The 27,191-nt window shown below is 38.5% G+C and overlaps 1 long non-coding RNA gene across 1 annotated transcript in view; it reads right to left on the bottom strand.

Annotated features, from left to right (window-relative positions):
* Positions 1-24,406, bottom strand: part of LOC121041060 (uncharacterized) — a 32,802-nt gene extending 8,396 nt beyond the window's left edge. The window contains exon 1 of the long non-coding RNA XR_005795548.1: positions 24,301-24,406. This is a non-coding gene — a long non-coding RNA (uncharacterized LOC121041060). The remainder of the gene's footprint in view (positions 1-24,300) is intronic.
* Between the last annotated feature and the right edge of the window lie 2,785 nt (positions 24,407-27,191).

Raw genomic sequence — 27,191 nt, 5'->3', positions numbered from 1 at the left:
GAATAACTCAAGTTTCTTTGTGGTAATGAGCATACCAGACTTCAATGAATGCAGAATTATTGGAAAAGAAGTAGATAGGGGTAAAGGAAACACAATTCTGTGATCTCTGTGCTTTGAAGTCTGACTGTTAATGGAAGATATGAGAAAATACCAGAATTTATGACAGAGGGGTGGACTGAGGGAACTAGATTCATGTGAGCCATGTGACAAAGGAAGATTTATTTTTTTTTTAAATTTTTTTTTCAACGTTTTTATTTATTTTTGGGACAGAGAGAGACAGAGCATGAACGGGGGAGGGGCAGAGAGAGAGGGAGACACAGAATCAGAAACAGGCTCCAGGCTCCAAGCCATCAGCCCAGAGCCTGACGCGGGGCTCGAACTCACGGACCGCGAGATCCTGACCTGGCTGAAGTCGGACGCTCAACCGACTGCGCCACCCAGGCGCCCCAAGGAAGATTTAAATTGAAATTGTTTGAACTTTGAGTCCATAGTCCTTTAAAGTTTACTGAGCTCGCATTTTTCATGCTAAAAATACTGTCATTATTACTTTGTTATTCTATACTTCGTGCAGTGAGTATAAGATTTAATATTCAATTTTATGAAACAAAACAAAAAAACAATACCCAAACTTCATCTAGATACTGTGAAACACAACTTAAAAATCCATTTGCCAAACTTCCTTCAGGGGCTAGGTTGTTCACAGATTGAAGAATGGCTTTTGGAGATTAAAGTTTCCAACTCATTCCTGTTTTATAATAATAGTCATATTCAGTGACAGAATATTGGTACAACACTGCGAAATTCTACGCAGTGTGAGATAATTACCAGCATTACACAGATGGTCCTCAATGAGCCCTAATTGAATGCAAAACATAAAGGTCATATGCTAAGTAGATATAAGATAAACATCATCACCACATCCATGTAGTAGCCTCCCAGGCTTCTATGACATATGAGTAATGTTTGAATTGCTGTCATCAATATTTTTTACAAAGTACTTGATGTCCTTCTAAGTTTTATAAAGTATGCAGTTTGCAAAGTGAGTCCAACCTTAAATGTACCCCCAGCCCCTCTCACTAATTATTCATTAAGCTTATTTCCCAGCCGACTTCTCATTTCCATAACCTATTTTCCTCTTCACCTTTATACCTCTCTGCTCTAGTTTTTAATTTTTTTTCTTTCTTACTTTCTGTGCAAAAGTACATTATGTCCCTAGATAGCACATTTTTTTTTATATTCAGGTTAATATTCTTAGACTAAAACATTTATCTATACCACTATTGGTCCCTGAAGCAATCCTGAAACGGCAATCCATTTAAAGCAAAACTCCAGTCTAGATGCAAAGGCACGATCCCTCAGCTATAAAAGGGGTACAAATTTCAATGTAATTCCTATTCGTGCTCTTCATTCCAAAGTCTATGGAGCCCCTTACTTAACTATATTTACAGTGTAAGAGAACATGTAACCAAAAAGGTCATCTCTTCCTTTACATTTCCGGTAAAGTAAGTGGTTGAAGAAAGTAACAGCCTTGAACAGGGAATCTTGTCCCCAGGTATAAGCCTCCAGCTAAACATTGGCTGCTGGACCATGAAAAACGCGTTCAACTTCTCTAAGCCTCTGTTTTCTCATATGTAAAATAGGAATAATAAAGTAACCACATTAACGGGTTCCTGGGTGGCTCAGTCAGTTAAGTATCTGACTCTTGCTTTGGTGCTCAGGTCATGAGCTCACCATTGGTGAAATGGAGCCCCTTGTTGGGCTCTGCACTGACAAAGGACCCTCCTTGGGATTATCTCTCTCCCTCTCTCTGCCCCTCCCCACTAGCACAGCATGTGTACTCTCTCACTCTCTCAAATTAAATAAACAAAAAGTGTTTTTTAATTAAAAAATAAAGTACCTACAATGTTCAAAAACACAGATTGAAAAAAGGATGATCAAGGGTGCCTCGTGGCTCAGTCGGTTAAGTATCCAACTTCAGCTCAAGTCATGATCTCTCAGTTTGTGAGTTCAAGTCCTGCATCAGGCTCTGTGCTGACAGCTCAGAGCCTGGAGCCTGCTTCAGATTCTGTGTCTCCCTCTGTCTCTGCCCCTCTCCCACTCACACTCTGTATCTCTGTCTTTCAAAAATAAATAAACACTAAAAAAATTTTTTTTAAAGAGAAAAGGATGATCAGATGGCAGGCACTGTGGCTAGGGGCTGGGAAAGGGCTGTCGCAGTTTGAATAGAAAACAAAATTAATGCTTGATTCTTTCCCTTTATTTACCAGTTTGGCACATTACATTTGGTTGATAAATCTTTTCAATCTATTTTCATTGATAGCCTCCTCCATTTTAGTCTCTCAATATTTACTTGTTGGAAAAATTGAGGGATTTGACTTTAGACTTTTCCTCAGTCTGGATTTTGCTAATTGTATCCCTGTGGTATAGTTAGTAGTTTCCCGTGTTCTCTGTCAAATTTAGATTTAATTTTTTTTACACTTTTCTATAGGTGATGTATTTTTCCATCAGGGGGTACACGGTCTTCAGGCACCTGGGTGGCTCAGTTGGTTAAGTGACTGATTATTCATTTCAGCTGGGATCGTTTGTGGACTCTGTGCTGACAGTGCAGAGCCTGCTTGGGATTCTCTCTGACCCTCCTTCTAAATAAATAAACTAAAACAAAAGGATGTACACAGTCTTTCTTTTAATTTTATAAGCTGCCGATGATGCTCAAAGTCTGGATCACTGATGGGGATCAATGGGGTACAAGGGACAGTGAAAAAGATAACACCACAATTCTATCATTCCTTCATTTGTTTCCTAGAATATTTCTATAAAGGGAAATTTCCCCTCATCTACCACTTGGTTACCCAAAGGTATGAAATAGGAAAGGCACAGTAAATGCTTGAACCCACTCTATTCTCCTATTTCTAACCAGTTCTAAAAATGAGAGTAGGTTTCCTAGCATTCTAGGACCAATACATTTTGTTGGTGGCTATTGACTTATTTTTTGTTAAGTATTATTTCTAAGTATTATTAAGAACCCATTGATTTAAATGTATTTGGTATTAAAGTTATTGTAGTTTGCATCCTTACTGATGATCAACTCATTTCATCTTTTTTTTTTCTGATTTACTGATTTTCTGATTTCTTACTGATTTACTGATTTACTGTTATGTATGGTTACTTGCACAGTTAACTAACAAAATAATCAGGCAGGGTGCCTGAGTGGCTCAGTCAGTTGAGCATCTGACTCTTGACTTTGGCTCATGTCATAATCCCAGGGCCGTGGGATCAAGCCCCGCTTTGGGCTCCACGCTGGGTGTGGAGCCTGCTTGGGATTCTTTCTCTTTGCCTCTGCCCCTCTCCCCTACTCACGTTCTCTATGTCTCTAAAATAAATTTAAAATAAAGAATAATCAGACAAAAATCAGTAAATATAAAGAAACTTTGAAAATAACAGTTTACATACTAGCATATATGAAACACTGCTCAAACGACTATACATTTTTTTCTAGTATTATTAGAATTGTACCATCTGTTGCCAGTAGGATCCTCTTTATGTTAATTCCTGAATCCTTTTAACATGACCCTCATAGTGTTTGATAACCTCCTTGCTTATTAATATGGTAAAATGTTTCAAACTCATGTGGTATATTTTTTGTTCCAAGTACTTTGGTTTATTTTAGTGGGAAACGCTATTTCAAGAAAAAAGACTGAGTGAAAGGGGCATCATTGCTCTTTGGTTAGTCATAGTTTTTAGGCCTTTCCATTAGACTAAGTAAAAGTTCTGCACACAATATCACCAGGGGGGTAAGGGGTGGGTTCCCCTATACATCTAACAAGCAATTAATTTTTAGATACCATCTGGGTGTCTATAATTCAACTCAGTTCTGACACTATCTGACTAGAGATAGCATCAGAGTCTACACTACAAGACTGCACCTCAACACAAATACTTCAGATACCACTCATAAGCCCAAGTCATCACCTGTACTCCTGACTGACCTGCTAAAGATTACAGGGTCCAACAACCCCTCCTTGCATTTGATTAATTTGCTAAAGTAGCTCAGAGAACTCAGAGAAGCATTTTGCTTACTAGGTCACTGGTTTATTATATACAGGTATAATGTGGGAACAACTAAATGGAAGAGATACATAGAGCAAGGTACAGGAAAGGGTTTGGAGCTTCCATGCCCCCTCCAAGTACACCATTCTTCCAAGTCTGCACAGGTTCACCAACCCAGAAGCTCTCTAAATCTTGTCCTTTGGGGAATTTATAGAGGCTTTATTACATAGGCACAATAAATCATTGGCCATTGACAATTGTTTCAACTTCCAACCTCACTCCCCTCCATGGAGGTTCGGATTGGGGTGAGGGGGTGGGATTGAAAGTCCCAACTCTCGGGGTGCCTGGGTGGCTCAGTCGGTTAGGCGTCCGATTTTGGCTCAGGTCATGATCTCATGGTTCGTGGGTTTGAGCCCCGCGTTGGTCTCTGTGCTGACATCTCAGAGCCTGGAGCCTGCTTTGGATTCTGTGTCTCCCTCTCTCTCTGTTCCTCCCCTGCTCTCACTCTGTCTCTCTCTCTCTTAAAAATAAAGATTAAAAACAAAAAATTTTAAAAAGTCCCAACTTGGGGCGCCTGGGTGGCGCAGTCGGTTAAGCGTCCGACTTCAGCCAGGTCACCATCTCTCGGTCCGGGAGTTCGAGCCCCGCGTCAGGCTCTGGGCTGATGGCTCAGAGCCTGGAGCCTGTTTCCGACTCTGTGTCTCCCTCTCTCTCTGCCCCTCCCCCGTTCATGCTCTGTCTCTCTCTGTCGCAAAAATAAATAAATGTTGAAAAAAAAAATTAAAAAAAATAAATAAATAAAAAGTCCCAACTCTCTAGTCACAAAGTTGGTTCCCCTGGCAAATAGCCACCATCCCTAGTTAAGGTCTAAAAGTCACCTTTATAACAACAAATGACACCTTTCTCTCTCTTACCACTTCAGAAATTCCAAGGGTTGTAGGAACTCTGTGCCAGGAACAGTAGACAAAGACCAAATATATATTCTTATTATAAATTATAATATCACACAAAGCTAGGATTTAGTTTTTAGATAAATTACATCAAGATTGCTATGGTTATGGATTGAATGCTTATGTCCCTCAAAATTCATATGTGGAGATCCTAACACCCAAGGTGATGGTTTTAGGCAGGGTACCACTTTGAGATGTGATTAGGTCATAAGAATGGTATTAGTTCCCTTAGTAGTTCCCCAGAGAGCTCTCTAGCCTGTCTTCACCGCATAAATATATAACTAAGAAGACAGCCATCTGCCCACAACTGTATGATCAACTAATCTTTGACAAAACAGGAAAGAATATCCAATGGGAAAAAGACAGTCTCTTCAACAAATGGTGCTGAGGAAATTGGACAGTGACATGCAGAAGAATGAAACTGGACCACTTTCTTACACAATACACAAAAATAAATTCAAAATGGATGAAAGAACTAAATGTGAGACAGGAAACCATAAAAATCCTAGAAGAGAAAACAGGCAGGAACTTCTCTGACTTTGGCTTTTGCAACTTCTTACTAGACGGATTGCCAGAGGCAAGGGGAACAAAAGCAAAAATGTACTATTGGGATTTCATCAAGATAAAAAGCTTCTCCACAGCAAAGGAAACAATCAACAAAACTAAAAGGCAACCAATCGAATGGGAGAAGTTATTTTCAAATGACATATCAGATAAAGGGTTAGTATCCAAAATCTATAAAGAACTTTTCAAACTCAACACCCAAAAAACAAAGAATCCAGTGAATAAATGGGCAAAAAACATGAATAGACACTTCTCCAAAGAAGACATCCAGATGGCCAACTGACACATGAAAAAATGCTCAACTTCATTCATCATCAGGAAAATACAAATCAAAAGCACAATGAGATACCACCTCACACCTGTCAGAATGGCTAAAATTAACAGCACAAGAAACAACAGGTGTTGGTGAGGTTGCAGAGAAAGAAGAACCCTCTTGCACTGTTCGTGGGAATGCAAACTGGTGCATCTACTCTGGAGAACACTATGGAGGTTCCTCAAAAAACTGAAAATAGAACTACCCTATGACCCAGCAATTGCACTATTAGATATTTACCCAAAGGATACAAAAATACAGATTCAAAGGGATACATACACTCCAATGTTTATAGCAGCAATTTTAACAATAGCCAAACTATGGAGCGAGCTCAAATGTCTGTTGATTGACGAATGATGAAGAATATGTGGTGAACACACACACACACACACACACACACACACACACACTCAGCCATCAAAAAGAATGAAATCTTGCCATTTGCTATGACATGGATGGAGCTAGCGTGTATTATGCCAAGCGAAATAAGTCAATCAGAGACAATACCATATGACTCCATTCATATGTGGAATTTAGAAGCAAAACAGAGGGAAACAAACTACAAGACACTCTTAATGATACAGAAAAAACTGAGTTTTGATGGAGGGAGGTGGGTAGGGAATGGGCTAGATGGGTGATGGGTCTTAGGAGAGCATTTGTGATGAGCACTGGGTGTTGTATGTAAGTGATGAATTGCTGAATTCTACTCCTTAAACCAATATTACAATATAAACCAATATGTTAACTAAAATTTAAATTAAAAACATAAATAAAAATAATAAAAAAGAAGGCAGCTATCTGCAAATAAGGAACTAGGCTTTCATCAGACACCAGATCTGCCAGTATATTGACCTTGGACTTCCCAGACTCCAGAAGTATGAGAAATAAATTTCCATTGTTTAAGCCACCCAGTCTATGGTATTCTATTATAGCAGCCTGAATGGACTAAGATACCTACTGTATCTTCCTATTTAAATTAGAGACTGTAGGGCTTTTAATCTCTCCTATCTTATATTTTTATTTCCTGTCTCCTATTCTGAGGATAACAATCTGACTTTAAAGGACACAGGGATAGTTGAATTCAGTCATCACATAACTACTGATTATTAACATATAATATTCTTAGAATAAAATGCCAACACTATGCCTAACAATTATTACTGATAACAGCGTAAGATTTTTAAAAATTTTTCATTGATTACACGTTCTTTTGTCCATAGGGCATACCCCATTAGGTACATACACTCAAATTCCTGGGTTTTAAAGTCATGTGGAATGAAATACTTCTTCGTTGTATGGCTACACCACAAACTGAATATATGTATGTGGGGCTGTTAGAGTTTTTTTGTCTTTCCAGTGAATAGATTTTTTTAATCAACCAAAATGTTTAATTATGTAAAATACTTACATAGTTCCAAAATCAAATATACCAATAAGGTATATTAAAGAAGTCCAGTTTGTATCTCTGTCCTCTCCACCCTATTTTCTCCCCTTAGAGGTAACCTTTTTTTTTTTTAATGTTATGGGTTTTGTCTTCATTGTTTTATCTAGATAGTATATTAAGATAAATGTATACCATACACATTTTCTCCTCCTTGCTTTTTCACGTCACAATATATTTTAGACATATCCATGGTAGTGCTTGGAGATTTTTTCCATTCTTTTTAATGGCTGACTAATGCCCTCACTGGATGGTTATGATATAGTCTACTCAACCTCTCCTCTTTTGAGGCATACTTGAGGTATTTCTAGTATTTTGATAAGATAAAAAGTCTTTCAACAGTTTTGAGCAGATGCTTTTTCAGTTTGTGCTAGTGTAACTTTGAGATTGATTCCTAGAAGTGGAATTTCTGGGTCAAAGGGTAAAGGCATATGTAATTTCTAGATGTTTCCAACTTCCTTCCATAAACATTGTACCATTTTGCATTCACATTGGCAGTGTATAAGAGTACCTATTTTCCTACAGCCATGCCCAGAGAGCATGTTGATAAACTTTTGGATTTTTGCCCATAAAACAGGTGAGAAATTTTATCTTAGTGAGCTTTTAAAAAAGTTTTTATTGTCTATTCACTTTTGAGAGATGAAGAGACAGAGAGTGAGCAGGGGAAGAGCAGAGAGAAAGGGAGACACGGAATCTGAAGCAAGCACCACGCTCTGAGCTGTCAGCACAGAGCCCAATTCAGGGCTCGAACTCACAAATCTTGAGATCATGACCTGAGCCAAAGTCGGATGCTTAACTGACTGAGCCACCCAGGCCCCCCCTCTTAGTGAATTTTAATATGCATTTCTCTTATTATGACCAAGTATGATCATCATTCCATATTTTAAAATTCTCTTATTATGACCAAGTATGATCATCATTCCATATTTTAAAAACCTTTTACATTTTTTAACTATCCATTTTTCTAGCTCATTTTTTTCTATATAATTGTTGGGTTTTTTAATTGTCTAGGTCTTTATATATTAGGAATGGTTGTGAGATAAACTGAAAGTATTTTTTTAAGTTTGTCAGTTTTCTTGCATCTCAAAAAATTCTATATATATATATATGTGTGTGTGTGTGTATATATATATATATAGACATATATACAGGCATTCATATATACATATGTAATACATGTGTACAAAAATACACTTTTATCTACCCTATTGCTTTTGGATGTATAGTCATATTTAGGACTTTACCCACTTATATTTATCCACTTCTATTTATAAAGGAATTCACACATATTACCTCTGGTACATGTATGGTTTCATATTTTTATATTTAAATCTCATACAGGTGGAATTTATCCTAGTGTATGGTTTGGGGAATTAATTCAGATATATCTTTTTCCATAACCTACCTTGTTATCATTTATTTTACAAATTCATCTTCTCCCATTATTTGAGATTCCATCTGTGGTAGGTAGAATAATGCCTTCCCCCCCAGAAAGATGTCCATGTCCCAATGCCTGGAACCTGTGAATTTGTTTACAAGGCAAGGAGTAATTAACTCGCAGATAGAACCAAGTTTGCTAATCAGCTGACCTTAAAATAAGGAGATTACTCTTATCCAGGTCGGCTCCTCTAATCACAGCATCCTTTAAAGTGGAAGAGGGAGGCTGAAGAGGAAGTCAGAGTCAGAGAAAGATTTGAAGATACTACATTGCTGACTTTGAAGGTAAAGGAAGGAGCCAGGAGCCATAAGCTATGGAATACAAGAGCTCTGTTGAAGCTGGAGAAGGAAGTGGATTTTCTCCTAAAACCTACAAAAGGAATGCGTCCACGCAGACACCTTGACTTTAACTCACTGAGAACCATTTTAGATTTCTGACCTATAGAACAAACTGCAAGACTACTAAATTTGTGTTGTTTTAAGTCACTAAATGTGTGTAATTCATTACAGCAGCAATAGGAAACTAGTACATCCTCTTTATTGTAAACTACATTTAGGAATTAATTTAGTTATATTTCTGGATTTTCTATTCTATTCCGTCAGTCAGTCTGTTTTTCTATGTGCCAATATAGCACTTGTAATTATAGAAGCTTTGTGTAAGTTTTAATATCTAGAGATGCCCCCCTCTCCCTTTCTTCCCCACTGTTTTCCTGGCTGTTCTCACTTGTTTATTTTTCTTAATAAAGTTTATAATCAATTTGTCTACTCCAGGAAAAAAAAAAAGAAAGAAAAAACCTTGATGCTTGATGGTATTCTTAGTATCAGTAGTCTTTTGACCTTGGGAATCACATACTTGATTTATGATGGAAGCTCATTGATTCATACAATGTGAAATAAGACCGGTGTACCTGGTATAATATGCCACGAGCTATGGTTGAAAAGTATTTTTTAAAAATTACTTGGCAATAAGGTGTGTATACAAACAATTCCTTTGTTATTAAGTCTTTTTAATTAATGCCAAGTGACGGAAACCACATTCAAACTAACTTAAGGGCAAAAATAGTAATTCGCTCACACAATTGAAAATCCCAAATGAGGGGCGCCTGGGTGGCGCAGTTGGTTAAGCGTCTGACTTCAGCCAGGTCACGATCTCGCGGTCCGTGAGTTCGAGCCCCGCGTCAGGCTCTGGGCTGATGGCTCAGAGCCTGGAGCCTGTTTCCGATTCTGTGTCTCCCTCTCTCTCTGCCCCTCCCCCGTTCATGCTCTGTCTCTCTCTGTCCCAAAAATAAATAAACGTTGAAAAAAAAATTTAAAAAAAAAAAAGAAAATCCCAAATGAGATTGAGAGCAGGTACTAAGATGACATCACAGGCAAGTCGCTATCTCTAACCTCTTCCTTTCTCACTGTCCTCTCCCTGCTTACATACACCCTCTCTGTGTATTGGATCCCAGTAGCCATAGACGTGCACTTCACCAACTTAGCAACTCCTGAAAAAAAAGTGTGCCTCTTTCTCAGTAGTTTCAGCAAAAGTTTAAAACCTTTGATCTCTCCAGCAAGGGCAGTGCAAAAAGACTTCAGATAACTATATAAGAATTCTAAAAACTAGGGGCGCCTGGGTGGCTCAGTCAGTTAAGCTTGCAGCTCGGTTTCAACTCAGGTCATGATCTCATGGTTCATGAGATTGAGCCCTGCATCAGGCTCCATGCTGACAGCATGGAGTCTGTGTGGGATTCTCTCTCTCCCTCCCTCTCTCTGCTTCTCCCCTTCTCTCTCTCTCAAATTAAATTTAAAAATTATTAAAAAAATAAAAATAAAAAAGAATGCTAACTGGGTGTTGTATGGAAACCAATTTGACAATAAATTTCGTATATTGAAAAAAAAAAGAATGCTAAAAGCTAATAATCTTTCCAAGTAAAGACAAGAGGAAGAGACTTTTTAGGAAAAAAACCATGGCAGGGTGAGAGAACATGCTACACCTGAGGGGCTCTGGGAATTCATATAGCTGTTGCAGAACTTGCACAGAAAGACAGTAGGATTCCAGACTGGGAAGCAACAGACAGATCTTTCAAGCCAGGTTAAAGAGTTTGCACCTGGTCCTAAGTGCTATCAGACGGTTTTAAAAGGGAGAGAGTTATGATGAGATTTTGTTTTAGGAGAACAACCATGTTGATTATTTAAAACTGGATTGGGCAGGGTGCCTAGGTGGCTGAGTTGGTTAAGCGTCCAACTCCGGCTCAGGTCGTGATCTTACGGTTCCTGAGTTCAAGCCCCGTGTCGGGCTCTGTGCTGACAGCTCAGAGCCTGGAGCCTGCTTCGGATTCTGTGACTCCCCCTCTCTCTCTACCCTTCTTCTGCCTGTGCTCTCTCCCTCCCTCTCTCTCTCTCTCTTAAAAATAAATAAACATTAAAAAAATGGATTGGGCAGGAAGGATAAAAGCAGATGACCCGGGGGAAGGCTACCGTGGTAGTTTTCAGCAACATAACGGGAACAAAAATCAAGGAAGAGTCACTGTCTTATACCTGAAACCAATGTAATGTAACACTGAGTATCAACCATACACCCAATTAAAAAAAAAAAAAAGTTGAAGAGAGGGGAAGGATTAGGTCATCTTTTTTTTTTCCAAAGAGTTTCCTAAGGAACACTAATTCAGCTGAATATTAAGGTATTATGTATTATGTTAAAAAAAAATTGTAGCCAAATAAACTGAGGTCACTTTGTTTACTGTAGGACTTTTCAGAATATTTAATATACTGATGTGTGTGTTCCACCATCCCAAAATAGTAACTTTGTCAATTCCATTCATTTGGGTCATCATGCTAATGGGATGTTTTTTTGGCCACTCTTTTGGAAATACTGGACTGGAGAGTAGGAAAAAAAAGGTGGTAAGATATAAGATATATATGATAAATAATATAATAAATAACATTAAAATAGGAAATAATATAAATAAATATATCATTTGTATTCTACTAAACATAAATAAAATATTTCAGAATGGCTCTTCTCACTAAGACATTTGATCAGATAATCTATGACAAGTGTGTCAAAGAGCCTAAAAGCCAGATTGCAATAACTTTAAGTTGTAGCTCTTGTTGGGCTGTCCAGTAATACAACATTTTATTTTGGAAAACTCATCATATTTTGAGAGACTTCTTTCTATCCTTCAGGCACTAATGCCCTGATGCCTCACCAAAAGCTACTGATTTTAAAAGCATTTACCACGGATATTTTTAAGAAAAACAATGTAATGTATTACCATAGCCTACTTCCCCACCCCAAATAGGTGAGTAAGACTTCTTTCTTTGTACTTCCATGTACCCAGTGGTAGCCAGCCTCCAAGAGGGGCCTCTTGGTAATGATCTTCTAAGCAACAGCCAGTGAGGAACTAAAGCCTGTTGCCAATAACCATGAGTGAGGTTGGAAGTCTCAAGTCAAGTTTTCAGAGACTGTAGCCATGGCTGGCATCTTGATGACAACTTCATGAGAGACCCTGAGACAAATCAGCATGGTGTCATGTGCTTCCATTTCTGTTAATCATTCTATCAAACTTCTAGTCCCTTAGTTTCAAAATGTTAGAGTCAACTTTGTTCCACTTCCTCATGCCCATGTCGGTCATAAGGTACAGCTTTCTACTGTCTCTTCCTTTGTATACTTGTGGCCCCTACTCTAGCTGAGCTCTTAATACCTATTAGTCTACTACAGTTAATCCCCAACTCCCCTCTCTTCCCCTCATGACCCTTCATCATCCTTTTATACCGATTTATTCTGCACCCAAACCCCAGATTAGTCATATTTACTTTAGCTAGTTCAACATCTAAGGCCATGCATGCTCTTGCCCCAGCTAAATCTTCCAGATTTGACAATGAAAGAGCTAGCTTTGGGAGCCCTTACTCATGCCTATTCATTGGCTCTTGCCTGCCCCTTCCACTGCTGCCATGCCACCTCAAATATAATATATTGAGTTAAAATGGAGTGCTCACTATGTAAGTGAGACATCAAGAAGAAATCCTTAGCAACTACTTCACCAGATTTCCACCCAAGATTTTCCTTTGTGTAGAAATTCTATAGCTACCCATTTTTTCCCCATTACTTCTTATATACTGTTTTAAGTAATCTGGACTGTAGGGTACAATGGATTGAGTTCCTTTTTTCCTCATACCTAGAATCATTTTCTCACATTGATTCCACATGCAGTGCTGTGGTTAAGAGCGTGGGTGTGCTATTCACACTACCTGGGATCAAAGACCTGCTCTACCATGTACTTATTTTGTGGCCTTGGGCAAGTTAATTAACACCTCTGCACCTCTGTTTCCTCATTTGTAAAAAAAAGCATAATAAAAAAATCTAACTTATACAATTTTTGTGAAGATAAGCAGTTAATTCCCAAAATATTTAAGGAACTCATGCACCTTAAGAGGGAAAAAAGGATTCAATTAAAAAGAGGGCTGAGGACCTGAATAGGCATTTTTCCAAAGACCTACAAATGGCCAACAGGTACAGGAAAAGATACCCCACACCACTAATAACCAGGGAAATACACATCAAAACACAAGGAGATATTACTTCACAGCTGTTAGAATGGTTGTCATCAAAAAGATAAGAAATAACAAGTGTTGGAAAGAATATGTAGAAAAGGGAATATTTGTCCACTGTTGGTGGGAGTGCAAACTGGTGCGGCCACTCTGGAGAACAGTATGAAGATTCCTCAAAAAACTAAATATAGAACTACCCTCAATCCAGCAATTGCACTATTTTGTATTTACCCAAAGACACAAAAATACAGATTTGAAGAGCTACATGCACCCTCGATGTTTATAGCAGATTATCAACAATAGCCAAACTGTAGAAAAAGCTCAAATGCCCATAAACTGGTGAATGGATAAAGAAGAGGTGGTGTACATATACAGCGGAATATTACGCAGCCATCAGAAAGAATGAAATATCATTTGCAACGATGTGGATGGAGCTCGAGAATATTATGCTAAGTGAAGTAAGTCAATCAGAGAAAGACAAATACATATGATTTCACTCATATGTGGAATTTAAGAAACAAAACAAGTGAACATATGGGAAGTTGGGGGAGGGGAGAAGAGAGGGAAGCAACCACAAGAAACTCTTATATTTGTTGAGAGCAAACTGAGGGTTGATGGAGGGAGGTGGGTAGGGGATGGGCTAGATGGGTGATGGGCATTAGGAGGGCCCTAACTGTGATGAGCACTGGGTATTGTGTGTAAGTAATGATTCACTAAGTTCTACTCCTGAAATTACTATTGCACTGTATATTAGCTAACTACATAGAAGTACTGACATTTTTAAAAAATACTTTAAAAATACAATATACTTGAACCCACCGAGGGCTGCTGAAGGGGAAGTTGGTGGGGGTGTGGGCTAAATGGGTGATGGACATGAAGGAGGGCACTTGTTGAGATATGCTCTGGGTGTCATATGCAAGAGATGAATCACTGGGTTCTACTCCTGAAGCCAAGACTACACTGTATGGTAACTAACTTGAATTTAAATTTAAAAAATAAAAATATTGTATACTTGAAAGTTACTAAGAGAATAGACCTTAAGTGTTCTCACCACAATGAAGAAATGATAATTATGATAGGGAATGGAGGCATAAACTAATGCTACTGTGAAAATCATTTTGCATTATATGCATATCAAATCAATATTTGTATATCTTAAACCTATACAATGTTATATGTCAATTACATCTCAATGAAGTTGGAACAATCAATGAAAAATCTATATTGACTAAAACAATATCTGGGAAAAAAAGACATAGAGTGAGCAGAACGAAAAATAACAGTAACAAGAGAGAAACATGAGCCAGAAGATCCCAATTTAAATCAAGGGCAGGCACATTACTTGGTTCTTAAACTAGTGACACAGAGGGTCAAGAAGTGTGCCTGGAGTCAAAGTCTGGAGAAAGGATCTAGAGCCCTGAGAACTGAGCAGAGATACATATTGGCTGTTGCCACCTTCTCCCACTGCCTCCACACAAAACCCACATTCATGTAGGGAAGCAGTGGAATATGGTGGAAAGGACTCTGGACTAGGAACGCATTCCTGTGAGTTAGGGGCCAGACTCTGCCACTCGCTAGCTTTGTGATCTCTGAGGACCCCTTTCCTCATCCAGGAGGGAATAATATTACTGTCTTCAAAACATGATCATAAAGATTAAATAGTACTTCCATTGAGAGGGAGGGTAACTAGATAGTCTCTAAATTCCTTTCTAAGACTCAGATTGTACATCTGTAATTAACTGTAACCCTATTATTTTTATTACCATCTCCCTACCTATAAGAAAGCTCAGAAGTCTTGCCCAAGTTGCTAGGCACACAATGCTCTCAGTGAATCCATTATTACATATGCAATAATGGCAGCCTAACATGAGGGGTGGCAAAGTGCAGGCAGGGAACTTCTAAGAGTGTCACGAATCAACCAGTGCTGTCCTTTCTCAGCATGGTCACTAAGGAAGAAAGTCGGCTTGCTCTCAACACAGAGATAGTCACTTGAAAACCTCTGAATGTTTAAATGTTGGCAATAATTCAAGTATTTAGCTTGTTTAGGCCACATGAAGCCTGTCTACAGGCCCAGCTCCTGTTCCCAGCCACGAGTTTTTTCCCACCCATCTTCACCTTAATCCTTCTAGGAATTCATGTATTTCAAGAGGACAAAAGTAGTCTTCAAAAGATTGAATGGTGGATTTCCAGGTGATCCTACAGTAAAGAACATGAGACGCTTAGAGCACAACATATTTTCAGCACCCTTAAATCAAGCTTTTCTTTTACTTTGCTTGTTTGTATAAATGGAGGGTCTATTTTGAACTAGGTGGTCAGGGAGGCCTCTCTGAGGACATGACGTTTAAACTAAGAAACCATCCTGTAAAATCTGGAGGGAGACCATCATAGAAAGCAAAACCCTTCAGGGGAAGAAGCACAGAGAGCCCTAGGAAGAGGAGGGAGGCTGGTGGACAGAGAGTACAGAGGGTGACAGAGAGGGACGAGCACAGGCACCTCATGTAGGGTGTGGCAGGGAGGACGCCTGGATTTTAGTTTGAGTGCAGTGGGAAGCAAGTGGAAAGCTTTAAAGAAGTAAAAACGTGACATGATTTTATTTTTGCAAGATCACTTACCACTGTGAAAAATGTGTGGAAGAGAAGCAGAAGCAGAGACCCGTGTTTCAGACCATTGCTGAACGTAGGCAAGAGAGAATAGTGACTGTAAGTAAGATGGGGTTATTGGGATTGGAGACAGGTAGATCGATTCAGCATGCATTTTGGAGAAAATGCCAATAAGACATGACGGATACATAATAACCAAAGGGAAAAATAGAAAGGAGAGGGCTGCCAGGGTCAAGTACATTTAGGAAATGCAGGTGTGTGTGTGTGTGTGTGTGTGTGTGTGTGTGTGTGTGTGTGAAATGTCCTCAGAGGCAAGAGGGTGTACATGGAGTCATTTTCCCCATAAAACACCTCTTGGGATTGGAATACCCCAGGATACACTTTGTGAAATGTCTGTCAAAGCATAATTTCAAAACATTAAAAAAAATGATGTTTATATATTCAACACTTTAATTAAGGAAACAGCAGATGGTGAAAATGGTTTGAAGAGCACTTGAAGTGGGTATTTTTACTCATTTAAATACAATTGCAGGACGCCTGGGTGGCTCAGTCAGCTGGGTGTCTGACTTTGGCTTAGGTCATGATGTCACGGCTCGTGAGTTCGAGCCCTACATTGGGCTCTGTGCTGACAGCTCAGAGCCTGGAGCCTGCTTCAGATTCTGTGTCTCCTTCTCTCTCTGCCCCTCTCCCACTTGCACTCTGTAACTCTGTCTCTCTCTTTCAAAAAATAAATAAAAACATTAAAAAATTTTAAATATACTTGCTAAGTTAGATACAAAATTAATTAATATCCTCCAGGGTGATAATCTTTGGGATTTTCTATTTTGTGACTCAGAAATCATTTGCTTCACCACCGGACACTGTTGTGGAATGATTAATAGCATCCTGGTTTTGAAGACAAATTATATGATTTTTCTATTTACTAAGTGAACATGTAAATTCACAAAATCTGGACATTTAATCAAAAGTGAATAGCAAGTCTAACAATTGCCTAAATATTAGGTAAATGATTTGGGGGTAGGCCTGTTAAAGAATGTTCTCTTATAGTATTGAAAAGACAGACATGCTTCCCCCTATTTTTCTTATTTTCAAGTTTGGAATCATTTTTCTTAGCAGACACCTTTATGATCATGAATAATCTCCAAAGATCATTCATAATTAGCCATGAATACAACACACACACACACACACACACACACACACACACACACACAAAATGACGGTCTTATTGTGTTCTGGCTATCCCATTTACATAGATATAACACATGATGTTAGCCTCCTTGAATGTATAAAGCCATATAGTGTTAAGAAATTACTGAATTGTCAAATCACTATGTTGTACGCCTGAAACTAATACAACACTGTATGTCAACTATACTTCAATAATAGTTTTTTTTTAATTTAAAAATAAAAAATTACTAATGCCAGAGAATTACCTTTCATGGGACAATATGTATAAGGAATCTAGGATTGTACTTTGAAAAGCCTCTATGTTGTTTGCCCTTGATCCAGAGGCTACAAAACCAACCCTGAGAAATTTATCTCTATAAGTTTCATTTGCAGTACCTATACCTATGGATGAATTCCTCTCTCATCAAGGTCCCAGTATTTGTTCATGCTCCCGGCCTGAGAGAGACATAGAGGAGCCTGGGATTGGGCTTCTCTTTTGTGTTGATAATTCTTCCCTCCTAAGACAATTTATAGCTCTTAACTGTAGCACTGAACTACTTAAGAAATATTGAATGTACTGAACAAAGCTAATCATTTCTAGCATCCCTCTTTTTATAAGGTAAAAGAATGAATTTAGTGATTGCTCTTATACTCCCTGGGAGGACTCAATATAATTTCAAGTGTAAAAGATATATTGAATTTCCCCTGCCCTGCCCTGTATTTAGGGTCTTGTCTTGGAAGACAAAACAAAGGAGTTACTAAAATAGATTTGGTCAGGGCATCTGGGTGCTTGTTGAGCAACCAAGTCTTGATTTCAGCTCAGGTCATGATACCAGGGTCATGGGATTGAACCCCATGTCAGGCTCCGTGCTGGGCATGGAGCCTGCTTGAACTCTCTCTCTCTCTTTCTCTCTTTTTCTCTCTCTTTCTCTCCCTTTGCCCCTCTCCCCTGCACTCTCTCTCTCTCTCAAATAAATAAAATGAAAATAATCATGGAAAAAAATAGATTTGGTCACTTGGTTAAGTTAGGATCATGGATATGTAAAACATAAATCATGGAACATTTGGCTATTTGTCATAAAGAATAACAATAATAGGGGTGCCTGGGTGGCTCAGTCGGTTAAGCTTCCGACTTCGGCTCAGGCCATGATCTCACAGCTCGTGAGTTCGAGCCCCATGTCGAGCCCCGTGTCGAGCTCTGTGCTGACAGCTCAGAGCCTAGAGCCTGCTTCAGATTCTGTGTCTCCCTCTCTCTCTACCCCTCCTCCACTCATGCTCTGTCTCTATCTCAAAAGTAAATAAACATTTAAAAAATTTAAAAAAAGAATAACAATAATATACTTTAAGTACACAACTGTAAGCAACATTAGCTCTTTTAAGTAAAGAGCTCTTTGCTTTTTAATAATAGCAAGATACAGAATATCTATGGAGGAAATTGCATGAAAGGTAAAGGAAAAACTTTTATTACATCTGCAAAGAGTAAAATATGCCAAGTCACACTCATAATTTTCAAAGCGAGAAAACCAAATTTTAGTGTTGCATGAATATAATGTTTAGCAGTAAAAGATACACAAGCTCCATTTTTATAAATTATTTTTTGGATAACTCCTTCAAAGTTAAATAAATTTTGCTGAAATTTAGCATTTCTATTACTTTTTTTCAGGTTCATTATTTTTAGAGATTATAAACCAAGGAAGTAAAATTTACTTTCTACAAGCCTTCTATAACTTCCTATATCCATGCAAATTTTGTCTTTTACTGTCCTCTTTCATATTCTGAATAACCTGACTTTACTTTGAGTCAAAACTATGCTCTTTTACTCTTGATAAACCAAGGCACATCCATTACATTGATACACAGCTGTGCTCCTTTGTCATTATGGTTTCTAACATCATCTTGATCACTGTGAAATAAAAGAAAAAATATATATAGGTCTCTGCCACTGGTTCCTAGCACAGAATTTCTAAAACCCCTGTAATTTCCTAACTGGTAAGAGCACTAAGGCATTTTTTGTTCTAATATTTGGTCTTTGACCCTGGTTCCTGACACAGAGCTCCTAGATTCCTTGGAATATCCTGTATGATAGGAGTGTCATTTACTCTAATGAGGTGACTCTTGGTGGGCTCCTAAAGGAATGCCAGAAAGACCAAGCCTGAAACTTTCAGCCCTACCCCCCATTCTCCAGAGAGAAGCTGGAAGTTGAGTTAATGATCTGTAATGCCTATGTGATGAAGCCTCCATAAAAATCCCTAGAGATGGAGTTTGGAGAGCTTCTAACATCTACATATTAGAAAAGTGGAGCACCCCAGCTCCTGCTCCTGCACTTGGGACCCCTCCAGACCTCACCCTATGTATGTATCTCTTCATCTGGCTGTTCATCTGTATCTCTTACCATGTGCTTTACTGTATAATAAACTGGTAAACATAAGTGTTTTCCTGCCTTCTGTGAGCTGTTCTAGCAAATAATCAAATCCAGGGAGAAGGAGGTCATGGGAAACTCTGATTTGTAACCAAGTCAGACATAAGTTGTGGGTAACCTGGGGACCTCCTACTTGCACCAGTGGGGCAGTCCTGTGGGGCTGAATTCGTGTCTATCCCAACTCCAGTTAGTGTCAAAATTGAATCAAATTGTAGGATGCCCAGCTGATATCACAGAGAATTGCTACGGTGTAGGGGAAAAAGAGCCCATATACCTGGTGTCACAAGTGGTGTGAGTGTGGTGGAGTGTGAAGTAATAGGAGAAACACAGAACAAAGAGTGAGGTTTTCCTTTACAATTGTCCATATTAGTTATAGTTTTAGCCAGATGAACTACTTTGCCACCGAAAGACCTGGGAGATAGGTAATTGATAACTGTGTGTCATAAACAAGCATTTTAGCATATTAACAAGCCTCATGAATGGAGAGGAATAAAAGTTTCTCTTGGAATAGCATAATACCACTCCCTATGGCCACACCAATTCCTTTCTTTCTTTCCTTCTTTCTTTCTTTCTTTCTTTCTTTCTTTCTTTCTTTCTTTCCTTCCTTCCTTCCTTCCTCCTCCCTTCCTTCTTTCCTTCCTTCCTCCCTTCCTTCCTCCCTTCCTTCCTTCCTTCCTTCCTTCCTTCCTTCCTCCTTCCTTCCTTCCTTCCTTCCTTCCTTCCTTCCTTCCTTTCTTTCTTTCTTTCTTCCTTTCTCTTTTGAGAGAGAGAGTGTGTAATAGGATAAGGGAAGAAGAGAGAGTCCCAAGCAGGCTCCACACTGTCAGTGCAGAGCCCAATGTGGGGCTTGAACTCACAAACCATGAGATAATGACCTAAACAGAAACCAAGAATCTGACGCTTAACCAACTGAGCCACCCAGGTGTCCCTACACCAATTCCTTTCATACCTTCTTTAAAGCAAAAATGTATCAATATGACCATGACATGTAAAAATAAAAATATGGCAAAATAATATATGTATTAAAACAATGTTTGGTGGCCAATGTTTTAGTATTCTACATTACTTAAAAATTATCTATGGATCCAAGATTTTCCTTGAATTACCCTGGTATAATACTACTTAAAGAATTTTTGACAAAATACTTAATCAACTACAGATTTTGGAAATTTTATTTAAGCTGACAGACTACAGAATATAATTATTTATATAAAAACATTTGTTGGGGCCCCTGGGTGGCTCAGTCGGTTAAGCGTCCAACTTCAGCTCGGGTCACGATCTCGTGGTCCATGAGTTCGAGCCCCGCATCGGCTCTGGGCTGATGGCTCAGAGCCTGGAGCCTGCTTCCAATTCTGTGTCTCCCTCTCTCTCTGCCCCTTCCCCGTTCATTCTCTGTCTCTCTCTGTCTCAAAAATAAATAAACGTTTAAAAAAATTAAAAAAAAAAAAACATTTGTTAAAAGTGTAATTCAGTTTAGTTGAACACATGATTTTACATTTTTTTTTTTTTTTTTTTTTTAATTTTCAGTGTAGGGGTGCGTAGGTGGCTCAGTCAGTTGAGCGTCCAACTTCAGCTCAGGTCATGATCTCACAGTTGGTGAGTTCTGGCCCCACGTTGAGCTCTGTGGTGATAGCTCAGAGCCCAGAGCCTGCTTCGGATTCTGTGTCTCCCTCTCTCTGCCCCTCCCCCCACCATGCTCACTAGCATCCCGGGAGTGCTCTCTCTCTCTCTCAAAAATAAATAAACTTTTGGGGCGCCTGGGTGGCGCAGTCGGTTAAGCGTCCGACTTCAGCCAGGTCACGATCTCGCGTTCCGTGAGTTCAAGCCCCGCGTCGGGCTCTGGGCTGATGGCTCAGAGCCTGGAGCCTGTTTCCGATTCTGTGTCTCCCTCCCTCTCTGCCCCTCCCCCATTCATGCTCTGTCTCTCTCTGTCCCAAAAATAAATAAACGTTGAAAAAAAAAATTTTTTTTTTTAAATAAATAAACTTTAAAAAAAAATTAAAAATTTTCAATGTTATATGGAGGTAGCAGTAGGAAATAATGTGGGCTTATCTGATTGGTAAAACAGTATTGGAATGTTAAGGAGTCCAGATTAAGTAATTTCTTCAATTAAAAAATGCAAATGTCATATGAAATAAAATATATGCTTGTTTTCTACTCCACATTGATAAAGTCCAGAAAAGACACTACCCAAAATCATTTTATAAAGCAAAATGATTAAATCCATATACTTTTGTCCTAAGATTCACCTTATTTATATGAATTTGGATTATTATTTAAAATATAAGATAATGAGAATATAAAAATGTGGAGCTTGGGGAATAGTAGATTTATATAAACATTCGTGGATCTCTATTACCCAATCAGAACAGAGAACTTTTATTTTGAGACTTTAGAATTTAATTGATTACTATCCTCTAGAGACAGGAGGATACTTCACATTCATTTGATTAGAGACGCTTCAGTTATTTATTGCTGCTTAACAACCCAGTATAAAACATAGCAGCTAGAGACAATAACTATCAGTTAGTTATCTGGATCACAAATCTACAATTTGGGCAGAACTTGGCAGGCAGTGTTGGTTGGGGTAGCTTGGCTGAGGGTTGGAGGATGCACTTCTCACATGGCTGATAAGCGACGGTTGGCTGTGAGCTTAACAAGGGCTGAGAGCTGGGTCATTGGTTCCTCTCATGTGGGTCTTTCTACATGAGTGGCTTGGGCTTTCTCACAGCATGGTGGTGGGCCCCATTTTAGGAACATATCATATCACCTTTTATCAACTAGCTTTACAAATCATATGATGTCATACCATAATACAAATCTGCTCAAATTTAAGGGTGCAGAACATAGACCTCACTTCTCAAAAGGAGGAGTGCCAAGAACATGTTGGATGAGAGAAACTGTTGTGGCCATTTGAGGAAGATACAGTCTGTCAAGAAAAAGTTCAGGCTTTTCTCAAACACAGTCACTTAGAAACACAGAGAACTTATTGCACAACCTCAGCCGTGGGTCAAAACTAAAGACAGAACTAAAGACAAATAAAACTAAAGACAGACAAAAACACACTTGTCCACATCTAAGTGTCTTCTCCTTTCCAAAGGGACTGAAATATTTCTTTAAATAACTTAAGTTCACAAAGGGACAAACAGCCAAACAAATTTTCAAAAGGTTAACAGGGGCGCCTGGGTGGCTCAGTCAGTTAAGCCTTTGACTCTTGATTTTGGCTCAGGCCATGATCTCACAGTTTGTGGGATTGAGTTCTGCATTGGGCTCTGTGCTGAGTGAGGAGCCTGCTTGGGATTCTCTCTCTCTCTCTCTCTCTCTCTCTCTCTCTCTCTCGATCTCTGCCCCTCCTCCCTCCCCCACAAAATAAATAACTATAAACTTTTTTTAAAAAGTTTAACAAGGGGCGCCTGGGTGGCGCAGTCGGTTAAGGGTCCGACTTCAGCCAGGTCACGATCTCGCGGTCCGTGAGTTCGAGCCCCGCGTCGGGCTCTGGGCTGATGGCTCAGAGCCTGGAGCCTGTTTCCGATTCTGTGTCTCCCTCTCTCTCTGCCCCTCCCCCGTTCATGCTCTGTCTCTCTCTGTCCCAAATAAATAAATAAACGTTGAAAAAAAAAATTAAAAAAAAAAAAGTTTAACAAGGGATGCCTGGGTGGCTTCATCAGTTAAGTGTCCAACTTTGGCTCAGGTCATGATCTCATGGTTTGTGGGTTTGAGCCCCATAGGGCTCTGTGCTGACAACTTGGAACCTGGAGCCTGCTTCGGATTCTCTGTGTCTCTCTCTCTGCCTCTCCCCCATTTGCATGTGTGCATGCTCTCTCGCTGTCTCTCTCTCAAAAATAAACATTTTAAAAAAGTTTAACAAAACAGATTCTCTGTCTTTTCTTGCCACTTGCCTGAGATCTCTGAAAGATTAGATTATAAAACCAGATTCCCCATCATTGCTGCCACCAGTGGCGAATAACTCATTAGCCATATGCCTCTGACCTACTGGGAGTAATTGTTAGCTTGCACGAGTAAAAGTGACCTTAAGTGCACCCTCAGGAAAATAGAGCGTGTTTCAATTTCACAGTTAAACCTTACTTTCACAAATGTTTTCTAACAAGAATCCAGTCTTAGCAAATATGATTTTTTAAACTTCTAATCAACAAAAGTTATATCTGGCTAATAAAAAGCTAAACAGAAATGATATTAATTTTTAAATAATTTTTCCAAATTTGTGGCCACTGATAAACTTTTGGTCGTTAGCAATAAAGTGCAGGAGTTGGAATTTCGGTATGCATACAAGTACTGTCTCTACTGTATACTAGCTATGTGTTTTTGGGCTCCTCTATGGTCCTTAGTTTCCTCCTTTTCACCTTTTGGTGGGCAAAAAGGGAATAATAACCCACATAGATTCACATGCGTATCAAGTAAATCAACTTAAGTAAAACACTTAGCGTGGTGCCTCGCACAAAATAATCCCCGGAAATGCTAGATATTAGTACGATAACAATTACTACATGGTAGTAACATAACATAATATATGTTATACATATAATATAGCATATAGTATATTATATACCATGTACACAACCATATATACTATGTATATAATATAGTGTATATAATAGCTATATTACTATGCCTATAATATTATAAGCATTACTATAATTCCCTTATTCATACCCCTACATATGACATCAAGACATCATTGAGACATTGAGAGAGCTGTTAATTTGACTTTTGGATTGTACAAAAATTAAAGTGATAATAGTAAAGTGATCACAAACATTTAATATTTCAACCATAAAGCTAAAGGAGAATACATTGTCATTCAATACCTTTCATCTAAATTTACATGTGGTAGGTACATTTACACTGTGATTTTGCAGGTATTTGAATCTCCTTTGGTTTGAAACTACTTCAGAAAGAACACTTCATTTTTACTGCTGGCAGTTGAAGAATTCTTACTACCTGAAAACAGAAACCTAGATACAGCCCCTTATTACACATGTCATTCATTTGTTCCAAAAGCCATTGTGAGGCATTGAGATTTGTGACCATATCAATGCAAGGCTGATCCCTGCTCCTACAGACAGCTACACATACAAATAGAATTCTGGCCCTTTCTCCTTGATGTAAGGGGTGCACATGTGTTCCCAAGCAAAGGCAGCATTTTGTAAAACGTCTCTCTTTACAAACTGTAGAGTCTCCCATGTCAAATCCCTACAAGATCTCAGAGCCTTTCACATGGAGATTAATGAAAACTCTGAGAAAAAAGGTAAACAGTTAATATACTGAATCCCCACCACTAGCTTTTCTCAAATATCCTCTTCTTCATAACACAGAGCTCTACATCCATGTACAAAAAAAGACCTAGGGGAAACATAATGATAATAGGAAAACAAAACTGAGGATTTTGATGGCATGTTTTCTATTTTTGATAAATGACCAATAAACTAAAAGCACTTCAATCCAACATCCTCATTGTTTGCACAAGAAGGACGACTAGTGGTGAGAAGCTGTACTCGTCACTTCATTTCTCATGCCTTGAATCCATGGAATCAAATACTTGAAATTATATTTATTACAGATCATTTAGTTTAGGTTTATCATTGAGGAAACATGAAGTCATGAAAAGGAAAAGTGGAACTAATTACTGGGGCTGTCCTGTCTATCGAGTGGCAGATCCAGGTCTCTGTCTAATACGTAGCCTCTCTTAGGTCAAATTTTCTTTGTCTGTGGATATGAAGTATAAAATAATTAGCTCAGTTTCCTTTGGTGTCGTTCAGAAGAATTTGGTTCTTTGTGCAAAGACTAACTATAACCAGTGTGCTCAAGCACTGGGAACCTTACACCCTCGTCTTCCTAAAGAATTTTGGTAGAGATTTGTCTTAGTTGCTGTCTGGTTTTGAATCTTCTGAAAAGGGGTCGGTGTTATGTATATATATTGGTCCATTTATGTCATTGAAACTTTTCTTATGGAGTTACTATTTAATAAGTAGATGGACACTTGAGATGCTAAAACAGAATGAAACTCCTTTCCTTCTATCCATATACCTAAACATCTCAGGAACCCAGTCACCAGAGCCCTGCATTCCTCAGTGTCAACTGAGTTTTGACACTCTTGCCTGAGTGTGTCTCAGAAAAACTGTGTACCAACAAGTTCATACTTTTTAGATAAATTTAATTGTGTTTCAGAAACTTAGAACAGTGACTGGGTAACGAATATGTCTGAGAGTAATTGTTTTCAATTCAGAACTTAAAGATCTTGGCAAATGATCTAGGCATTTGCTTTTCATCATTCAATCAAAATATTTCTTAATTTTAACACAAAATTGTCCTGTGGGCAGAAAACCCCTACAGAAGAGGAAAAAAAAATATTCTTAGAGGTAGGTAATATAAAAACTATACTGAAAGATAAAAGGAAGGAGAACTAAGAAATATTCTCTTGAAAGTGAACTGGCTACTGAATTTGTAGCCAAGAAATGTGTGGGAATGAAGTAATTATGGCATTTCTGATCTTCTACTCAAATATGTTCCACATTTCACATTTTCTTGTGTATACACCCTCAACAGTTCTGTCCACAGTGACCACTTTTTCTGGTATAACCAACAAACACAGGGGCTCTGGGGATGAATAAAGTCTACCCTTGAACTGTATGGGTTTGAACTGTGAGGGTCCACTTACATGTATTTTTGTTTTCAATAAATACAGTACATTATTGTAGGTGTTTTTTCTCTTCCTTATGATTTTCGCAATAACATTTTTTTCTTTTCTCCAGCTTACTGTATTGTAAGAATATAGTTTATAATACATATAACCTACAAAATATGTGTTGATCAACTGATATGTCATCAACAAGGCTTCTGGTCAATAGGATATTAGTAGTTAAGTTTGGGGGGACTCGAAAGTTATATATAGATTTTTTAACTGTGTTGGGGGGGTTAGCACCCCAACCTCCATTTTATTCAGGGGTCAGCTACTATTTATGATGGAAGGACTGTGAGATATCACAAAGGTGTGACAAGAGGGAAAAGAATCCTCCTCATGCAAGCCAATCAAATGAGTAAAGGTTGGTGGTAGAAAACACCATACTACCTCTTGAAGCATTTTCTTGCACATGCCACTGAAAGCACTCTTTTTGCCTTTTTTAATCCTCAATCTTTACCAATATCCCTAGTACAAAAAGGGTAAATGCTTGACCAAGGTGGTAGGTGGTAGCATATCCTGATCGATTTACTCAACATTCATGGAACACTTACAGTGTGCCATGAGCTATTCTGGGTGCTGAAGTCATTAAGAAGTTGAAAGTCTAATAAAGGAGCCAAATTTGTACAAGTTCCAATGCAATGGTATATATACTCTGATGATGTATACATACCAACCCAATGGTGTGTATATATTAAGCAAACATTTATTAATAGGAAGATCATATGTTCCAGCTTGCCCATCTTACATCTGTTGTCCCAATGGAATGATGAATAGCATTCCAGGTTGGAAGGCAAGTTATATAATTATTGTATTTATTAAGCAACTCATGCATGCTAAGCCCTAGAGATACGAGAAAATATCTGCTCTTGAGTTAGATACCTATTAGAAGAGATAGAAAATTAAATAAGCAATTTTAATGAATGTGTTAAGTGTTATATATTATGTATATATACATAGAATTGTCTTTGAATCTTATTCATAGCATACCTGGTTCAGACCCAAGGTCAGGAATACTTT

This window comes from Herpailurus yagouaroundi, unplaced genomic scaffold (assembly GCF_014898765.1).
Source record: "Herpailurus yagouaroundi ecotype Mexico unplaced genomic scaffold, PumYag 182, whole genome shotgun sequence".
In the NCBI taxonomy this organism is placed as follows: Eukaryota; Metazoa; Chordata; class Mammalia; order Carnivora; family Felidae; genus Herpailurus; species Herpailurus yagouaroundi.
The sequence above is the reverse complement of the archived record's forward strand: the minus strand, read 5'-3'. Positions and strand labels throughout refer to the sequence as shown.